The sequence below is a fragment of the Haemaphysalis longicornis genome, unplaced genomic scaffold (assembly GCF_048455015.1).
Source record: "Haemaphysalis longicornis isolate Haplotype H1 unplaced genomic scaffold, Haemaphysalis longicornis Haplotype H1 scaffold_1, whole genome shotgun sequence".
Lineage (NCBI taxonomy): Eukaryota > Metazoa > Arthropoda > Arachnida > Ixodida > Ixodidae > Haemaphysalis > Haemaphysalis longicornis.
In genome coordinates, this window is record NW_027526203.1 from 140,405,178 (window position 1) to 140,415,186 (window position 10,009).

General features: G+C 47.4%; 1 pseudogene; it reads right to left on the reverse strand.

The window, feature by feature from the left end:
• Positions 1 to 6,955: 6,955 nt before the first annotated feature.
• On the reverse strand, positions 6,956 to 9,376 carry LOC144174307 (uncharacterized; annotated as a pseudogene).
• Positions 9,377 to 10,009: the final 633 nt, after the last annotated feature.

Genomic DNA, 10,009 nt, shown 5'->3' on the forward strand with positions numbered 1-10,009 from the left:
GCAAAGGATTAACACCAGTCACTCAGACATCACGAAAAGCGTACAATATGAACAGAAACCAACTGAAATAAAACCCAATGTATAGCGACTAATACACGAATTTTCCAGCTGTTTTTGATATTTCCGCGGTTCTGTTTCCGGCGCAAGCTGTGTTTGACAAACGACGCAAGGCACCATGCGACAAAGTTAAAAGTCACTATGAAAATAGGTACAGATATCCACTCAAAGATCAGTCACGCAAGAATGCTCGGCGTGCCCCCTAGAGTCAAGCGGCAGAGCCGGCTTAACAATCACCAAAAAAGAAAGAGAAAATCTTTAACCGCGTGCCCACATTATGAAACGCCTAACCAAGAGAAGAGGAAGAATGAGAACTGAAACGATAAGACACATGAATACCTTGATCACAAGGCGGATTTTACTGTGCGCACCGTACCATTCTAACCTACCCGCAGCGAAGAAGATAGAGTGAACACCATAATCAGGACAGCGTATAAAGCAGCCCTCCAACTCGCAATTTTTAGCGTGAGACAAACTGACAGCCGGTGTGCCAGCAGCGTAACAGAATGGACAGACAGAGATGGGTCTCAAAGAAGGGGAAGACCTTTAGCTCTATGGAGGGAAGAAGTAAGAAGATTCGGAAGCAAAGAATAAATTTGGGGAGTGCCGCACTGGAGCTGGTGAAGGCATTAGTCTTGCCGTAGACCTGAATGGTCTGTTGATGATGTTGGCATTAAATAGGTCCCCAAATTCTGTCTTTAAAACATATTTGAAGAAACCAGACAAACCTCTTGCGTGGCACCAAGGGCGTGGCTCGGAAAATGAAATATGGAAGCGTCATCGTCTGGAAAACCGCACCCTCCCCGCCCACCTTGCCCACGGTCCTGTCACCGATCCAGCGGCTCCGCTAAAAAAAACTCTCTACCAAAAACATAGATTCAAACCTACGCAAGGAATGGCAATGTGACAGGAACAAGTTGATTCAAGGAAAGTGAAATATCATGAGCACAAAGTATACACCGACTGCGAGCTTTATGATAGTAGAAGGCAGCAATCGTCGTAGGTGGCTGTTTTGGCAATCTTTGTAGGTGGCTGTAGGTGTAGGTGGTTGTAGGTGTAGGTGGCTGTTTTGGCAATCTTTGTGACTGCATAACTCTCCTACCTACAGGAACAAAGAAGCGGATGTTGGAGCCATCCTCTTGGCAATCCCAACAGCTGAAGCGTAATCTTATTATAGACTTTCAAAGGGCATTATACTGTTCACTGCATACAGAACAGCTAAAATATTTGTGAATATATTCCAGTCCGTAATGAATAAGGTTGAGGATGTCACTAGAACACCCGGGCGCAAGGGTTTGAAGAGATCGACGCACTGACCAAAAGCTCCGCGAACTCACACACCGCGCTACTTTTGACCACGACTAGAGTAATCCCCTCCCCGAAAAGAGTTAGCGTCTCGTAATCCTACGCCTAGAAACCCGATCTTCCTCCGCTAAAGAGGGTCTCCATGTCGAAGAATTGTGAAACCAACACAAGTATCTAACAATAAATGTGGGCAAAGATGTTGGGTGGGAACATCACAAATGAACTTAAAACTTCGCTAAATTCGGGGGAAAATTTACCCTCTTCTCCATAACCTAGGAATGTACAGGGGTATGCTGACGGGCGAACAACTCAAACATCACACATTCTACTTCCATTGAAACATTGGACGCAGTTTTGACCAGCTCGTTATCTCAGGTTCAGCGCGAGTTGATTGGAAGGGCAAGGGAAGGACCTTCTGCATCCATGGCCTAAGGCTTCAAGTTCCACCTTTGAGCTCTCTCACATCTGTTTACCCCCTTTTAGAAAGCCCCTCCAGTATTTCTCCCGCAACTAAGATCTCAACTTTGTCCCTCTCTCTCCCTCTTCTCAAAAAAGCAAAAACATTCAGTCCGGTGCAGAATTTAGAAAATAAACACTTTGAAACACTTACACTGTTGCCTTCTCCCTCCCTCACACTGACCAAGACCTCGCAGCCTCATCCTTGCACGCTCCCATCTTAAGCCACAGAATCATGGAGGGTCTCAGTCTCTACTGGCACACGGCGATTGAACACCCTTCCTGCTAGCCCTTCTCTCTTCGCTGACCTCCAGTTCTCGTTAAGCCTACATCGTAAATGCAGCAATTTAGTTCCAACACACTTCCTGGGAGTCGAAGTAACGCTATCGCGTCATACATCTTAAGAAGCAAACGCAGATGTCCCCAACAACTTTTTTTTTTCTACCATTGCCAGAAATTTTCACAATAACCCAAAACGATTCTGGCAGACCAATAACCCCAACCATCCCAAATCTCTGTCACTATCCGATGAACATAACCACACTGTACTAGCACATCATGTCGTCCAAATTGTAAACAAAACCTTCTAGTCCGTATTTACCTGAGAACCCGTGAATGAGTTACCCGACACCCCATTCTTCTACTGCAGCATGCAATCGTTGACATTTCAACCTAATGGAATTTTGAAAGCTGTAGAATCATTATCACTGTCATCTTCCTCTGGCATTGACGGAATCAATTCAAAAATACTCGAACACACAAAACATGTCTCAAGCATCATTTTGGCGCACATTTTTTAGCAATCTCTTGTATGTGGAGTGGTGCCGCTGGACTGAAAGGTGGGCAGAGTTATCCAGTCCCGAAAAAGGTACCTCAAATTCCTATACAAGCTACCGTTCCATTTCCTTAAACTGTGTTTGTTCGAAAATTATGGAACATGTAATCTACTTGCACATTGTAAAATTCCTAGTTGCCAGCAAATTTTTCTACACTCACCAACACGGCTTCCAGAAAGGGCTCTCCTGCGACACGCAACTCGCGCTATTTGCGAATGACATCAGCTCTAGTATGAATACTATACACACCGATAGATGCCCTTTTCCTATACTTTGATAAAGCCTTTGATTAAAGAGAGAGAGAGAGAATAGTCTTTAAGGATACTGGTGAGGTTAGCCTGGCCAAGGCGCCTAGCTTGCTACACCAGATGTATAAAAAAAATGAAATCGATGAAGAGATGATGATAATGACTGTGATGAAGATGACGCGCTCACTAAGAGATTCCTGTTTAAAGATTCTGATCAAGTCCTGTGCTTCGCAGGAAAGACAGTAGAGCTTTTGTCACTCGAGATGCTCGTTTAGAGTTAGTCCCGCACAACCGCTTGCTTTTAAAACTCCCGCCTCAATTTAAACCTCGAGATTTTCGATTGGATCCGTGACTTTTTGACTAACCGTCAACAGTCTGTTTACGCTAACACTACTGCTTCCGATATGTCCCACGTTCTATCTGGAGTTCCGTAGGGCACTGTCCTCGGTCCTCTGTTGTTCTCGATCTACATTACGACCTTCCCACTAACATGCAGTCCAATATCCGATTGTTCGCTGATGATTGCGTTCTTTACTGCCCTGCACTTGATACTTCCGATTCTGGAATTCTTCAGGCAGATCTGGACCTCATTCAAACATGGCGGCAAAAATGATTGATGTGTTTGAGCAACAAAAACACCGTACTAATCTCGTTTCATCACAAACAATCACACCAAACACTTAAGTACATCATCTTCGGTCCCGAAATTCTTTCTGTAAGCACATATAGATACCTAGGCATCAACCTAACCTCCTATCTTTCTTGGTCGCCTCACATTTCACATTTTTCTAATGACGCCAACCGTCCATTCGGTTACATACGGTGCAATTTAAGTCTTGCTCCCCTTTCACTAAAGACCCAAACTTACTTAAAACTAGTTCGACCTAAGCTAGAACACGCATGCACAGTTTGGGACCCCTTTCAATCCTATCATACATACACACTTGAAGCCGTTCAAAACCGTGCGATAAGATTTATTTACCCAGATTAGTCATATTACACCAGGGTATTTGCCCTTAAACACCGCGCCAGCCTCAAAACCCTACCATAGCGACGAAAAACCTCTCGGCTTTGCCTTTTTCATGAATTCTATGATGCATCGCCACCTCCATCTGGCATCGCTCCCGCCCACCACACGTCATTCCGGGCAAGCCATGGAAAGGCAGTTTATCCCCCCAGCAGCCCATACTTCAACCTATCTGCATTCATTCTTTGTGCAAACAGCCAAAGACTGGAATAAACTGCACTATGAACCCACCAAAATCAAAGATTTCTTCGGTCACCTTGTAAATTTATGTAATGGCCCACCCCTCATGTAATACCCCTCAACGGGGCATTTGAGGTACAATAAATAAATAAATAAATAAATAAATAAATAAATAAATAAATTCTCGTTCGTTTCCCCGCTTTCTAACGTGATCGTTGGTCCACCCGCCGGCCGACGCTCCCGCTATATTAGAGAGTTTTAGCACTGCGTATGCTCCGTGTTGTACGCGGTTGCCGTGTTGGCCGGGACCCGTCTGGGCACTTGTGCATTCGTCGCTGTACGGTGGATTAGTTCCGCGGGCCGGACCTCGCCATTCCCACGAAATCGATTTTCAGTGAAATGCCGTTCTGTTTTTTTTTCAAAATGAACCAAGTGCTGCTGTCCTGAAATGTGGCACTGAAAAGAAAATGTCATATTTGCAGTACGTTTCATTTGAGAGCGAAGTTTAGGTTGAATATTTTCACTGGCGCATGGTTAAGAAGGGTGCTAGGTACTGCCGTAGTTAATAATCAGCTTGCGTTAAACACTGCAGTGAATGTTTACGTGTTACAGGCGCTACCACGTAAGGGTGCTTCCGTTGCGAAAAGGCGGATGCAGCAAAGGGAACATCTCTCCCAAGCTGGAAATTCGAAGAAGACCGTTGTTGAACGACGCATTTCCTCTAGGCTGACGGATGCATTATTGCAATATTAGTTATTGTTTACATCTACCTGCATTTTTCCGTTTTGTAAGCATCTGAAGCTGCGAAACAGCAGGAATTGATTGGCGCTGTGTCTTTTTTCTATCTACTATTTATGTGTTTAGCTTTCATGATGAAGTTTTTAGTTAAGAACATATTCTATTCTTGCAATTATTAGCCATGTGTCTTGTGGTAAATTTGTAATGTGCATAATAATAGCTGGCGTGCTCCGGTGCTTTATTTAGGGACGTCACGTAATTTCTTCATGAGAATTCGTTTGTTGTGCCCAGTGCCGTTATGAAATTGCTATAAATATGCACAGGACCACGCAGAAGTAAACGGAGCGCGGGAGCGGTTGCCGAACTGGATCGTTGCGCCGCGTATATGCGGTGACGGGAACCAAGGAGCGCCGGTCACGGCCGGGCTGGAGGAGCGGCGGGCGCGCACTTTCATACGGCCTGCGCTTCGGGTATAGTTCCCACCTTTCACCGGCGCTAGTTCGTGGCGCTGCGAACCAACCCTTGCCGGTTGACCTACAGCACGGGCGGGGTAGAGCGGCGGCGCGCGCATTTGCCACTGCCCTAGCGTGGCCTCCGCGATCGGCTGCCGGCGGCGCGCCGTTGCTCCGGCCGTTCCAATCGCCCGGAGAGAGTGTAATTCCAACGAGGCCGTTTCGCCGTTTTCCGCCGCACCGCGGCGCGCTTAGCCTAAGGTCGCTTTCCGTGGCGCGGGCGGGCGCACAGGAGGAAAACTTGGCCTGCGCAGCGTGTGTGAGACGTATAATCGAAAATTACAACCGCTCATCAATGCAGTAGATTGAAGTAGTTACAGGTGCCATTAATTACTAGCCGTTTAATTTTTGACGTGGACTGGGGCCGCTGTGAAGCGTAAGTGAATTCATTGCACATCACTAATTTTTATTTTTGTTGTCGCGCATATTTAAAAAGATAAGGTTTTATTTCTGGAAAACTTGTATTTGTTATTTTAGTACATGAAAGAGCGCGTGATACAAAGAAAGAGCGCAGTGCATTGATTTTTTTTTTGTGAGTACCAACGATATCACTTTTTTTGTTTGCATTCATTCAAGAGAAAAATTGTTAAGTGAAGTGTAATCTTTCACGACGCATAGGTGTCTTACAAAGCGTTGTTCCGATCCAGTGTTGGGTAAGACAAACTTCCTGCAATGCTTTCGTTGAAGTTGCCTGGCTGGAACTGGGTCAATTTTTTATTTATTATGAGGTTTAACGCGTCGACGCTACATAAGCGATGAGGCGCGCCGTAGTAGAGGGCTCCGGATTAATTGTGACCACCTGGTTATGGGCGTCGGCAGGATTTTACGTTGAGGGGGCAAATCTATTGTTGCGCGAAGGAAGGGGGAGAGGGCATGGGGTAAAGTGTTAAAATGGTTTGGGTGAGGGGGGGGGAGCAAGGGCCTTTTTGCACCCCCTCCTCCCTCCCGCCGACGCCCATACGCCTGGGGATTTTTAACGAGCGCCGAAATCTGGAACACACGGGCGCTTTCGCTTTCGCTTCCAGCAGAAAAGCGGCCGCGAATCGAACCCGCGTCTTTGAACTCAGCAGAACATTTTTCCCGCGGTTGCCAAAAACATTGGAGGCTAATGCACCGAAGATATATCTGGACAAGAGGACAAACAAAGTCATTTCAGGAAACGTTATACTTTAATTACGGCAAAGAAAACCCAGAAACACAGGCACACACACACGCATGCACACGCGCGCGCGCGCACGTGCGAACCTACACACACACACACACATTGACACGCGCCGCGAACACACCGAGAAACGCAGGCACACACACACGCATGCACACACGCGCGCGCGCGCACGTGCGAACCTACACACACACACATAAACACGCGCCGCGAACCCACCCACATACGCATGCACACACCCGCACGCCACACAGGCGCACGAACCCCCACGCACACACACACGTAACATGCACGCGTGCGCACGCGACCGCACACGCAAGCACACGCGCCGTGAAACAACACGCGCGCACTGTGGCCAAGTACTTTCGAAACAGCCTGCAAGAAAGCTCGCGAAAAGGCCGTAAAAATGACAAAATAATTCAGCACACTGGCATTCAATCTGCACGAAATGCGAAAAGAGTTTGGGCTGCCTCATTCGACTTACACGTAACCAAACCGGCTGCATGCAAAACGAACATGTGCCTTTTAAACAACGTACGTACCTTAACTTTGTACTGCTTGCAGGAACGAGTGAAAACGCATCGAGCGCATACTCAAGGTTTGTCTGCAGTGAAAACTCGACAGCGAAGACTGACGAACACCTGAAATCGCAGGCAGTGTCGGTCAGATGAGCCTCGCTTCAATCTTAGGCTAACGGCGCCGCCTCGCGGCGCGTGTCGGAGTTAGCCAAATTACAAGTTTTTGCTGGGGGACGCGCCGAATGGGACGGCCGGAGCAACGGCGCGCCGCCGGCAGCCGATCACGGAGGCCACGGCCCTAGCCCTGCCGTGGCTACACGTGATACCTGTCCGTGTAAATTTACAAGTGTGTCATTAAAATAGGCGACTACTTCCCCCTTCTGAATTTTCTGTCTAATAGGGTCAAACAGCCTAACATTATCACTCGGCAGCGCCTAATAAAAAAATTGAAAGAAATATTTTAACTCGGGGCACATGAAAAAAAATATGCGAGGCCTTCATATCTTATCAGCGACTGTATTATATGATAATGGTAAGGCAGGCAATAAACGCGGCATTTTCCGTGACTGAAATATCAGTTCTTATTTTTCCTTTCGTATGATGCCTTGGTTTTCACGCGCACAGGCATAGGCAAAGGGCACGATCAGTGACGCGAATGATTTCCCGCCGAGGGAGATACGGTTATCGCTTAGCTAATCGTGTTTCTGCTGCTCACGCTCCGGTCGGGCTGAGCGGACCGCTGGCAGCTAGCGCACTGTCAAACACATACAGCTAAAACCCTTGATCATGCAACTGAAGTGCACAACGAGTCTTCTCTTTGGTGAGATATAGCAGGGAAGGCATTCATTGGTACCGGTGATATTCCGCGGAGAATCCAAAACACGTGCGGTAAGCGTTGTCGGCTCGCTCGGCCAGAGGCGATGCGTCGACTAAAAAAAAAGAGGGTTGGGAGGGTAGAGGGTTGGTTCTAAGCGCCCCCACTCTGTCAAGAATCTGCTGTATCGTTTCCTTGTTGGGTGCGCAGGCCGTATGAAAGTGCGCGCTCGCTGCTCCTCCAGTCCGGCCGTGCGCCGGTCTAAAAGTGCGTTTGCACTGCCGCCGCCGCCGCCCTATCTCATATGTTCAATCGCCCCTCTGCTGGCGTGTCATAGTGGGCGTGAGTGTCTTCAAAATGCAGCGCTGTGCTGTAGAGAGGCGCTGGTTCCATTATCACTCGCAGGCATCAGCGGCGACCGAATCTGCCGCTGTTGACCTGGACGAGGCTGAGCGCGCTCCGAAACGTGCCTTGTTGAGTGCTGTAAAAAGCGGCATAAAATTGTAGGTCGCCGCGATTTGCCATAGCATATCTTCGCGATATAATTTATTGTAAGCCGGCAACAAAATTGCCCTGCACAATATAGAAAGCACATCCACAGAAATTTTTGTTATTCGGGAAAAAAAATCTCGCTTCCAACATTGTTTTCCAACAAAATACAGCTTTAGACAGAGGTCTTCGGTGACTTTAACTGATTTTCTGATTGCTGGGGCACCATTGACAGTTAGACGGAGGAAGATTATATAGTCATGCTGCGAAATAGCTGCCCAGAATTTGGAAACCTTGATATATGGTAGGCACTGTAACAGTGCCTGAAGGTTATCAATTTTGTTTTTGTCTTCTCCCGCCTGGTGTGTCTCAATAGACTTGCTGATGGCATCTTGTAACGCAGCTGCCTCACGGCGCGTCCTCTTCTCATCTAAGGCCTCCCGAAACGTGTTTTCATTTGAGAGAGAGATATCCGATCAGTCGGGAAGCATGCTTGGAACTGCATCGGGTCGTAGCCGTAGGAGCTTCATTGGGACTTGAATTACTTTGCCTGTCGTTGTATCCGTGTAACTTGTTGTATTTACTATGCCGGATGGTTTGAAGTGGCGCTCGCAGACCTCCGATAAAAACAAAGACAATAAAAGCTCTGGAACCTGAAGTTTAAAAACCAGACATCAGGTGCGTGGCAATACAATGAGGAGAATTTCGTATAAATTTCGCGTGAACTCATCGTCAGCAATGCTATTTCGCTACGACTTACCATATTTATGCGGTTAAAAAGAGGCAGCTCTACGGCATTATCTCGAAACATGCTGCCCGCACCGCTTTCAAAGCAATTCAGGGAGGCGTAACCTCGATAGTTAAAGGGATGTTTTCCTTACAACCGACAGCTTTACTGGAGTGGAGTCCGCACGGTGGGCAGCTTTAATCTATTGAGCCCTTCTTGCTGGGTCCGAAGGGAAGGTGAGGACACGCACACGTTCCCCGCCATCATAGTTTCCGCGACACCACGGTACGCAACAATGCCCAGGCATTGTCACAGCCTGCAAACTTCACACGCACCTCCAGGCATCGGTGCACTTAAGTCGTCATTACTGTACAGGTGTTCACTTGCGACCTCATGCGACCTCATGCGACCATTTTGAAAAACTAAGGAGCAACTGTTAGCGCAGTGCGAACGTATTTTCCAGGCGAGCACTGTGTAGGAAGATGAAAAGGGGAAAACAAAACCACGTACATAAAATCATCATCCTCCTCGTCATCATCAGCCTGTCTACGCCCACTGCAAGGCAAAGGCCTTTCCCTTAGATCTCCAATTATCCCGATCCTGTGCTAACTGCGACCAATGTTTACACGCAAACTTCTTGATCTCATCTGCCCATGTAACCTTTTGCCGCCCACTGCAACGTTTGCCTTCTCTAGGGATCCACTCTGTTACACTTAATGACCAACGGTTATCTTGCCTTTGGATAACATGCCTTGCCCACGCCCATTTCTTCTTCTTAATTTCTACTAATAAGTCCTTAACATTCGTTTGTTCCCTGACCCCCTCCGCTCTCTTCTTGTCCCTTAACGTTACACCTATCATCTTCCGTTCCACTGCTCGCTGAGTCGTCCTGAATTTAAGTTGAACCCTTTTAGTCAGCCTCCAAGTTTCTGTCCCGTAA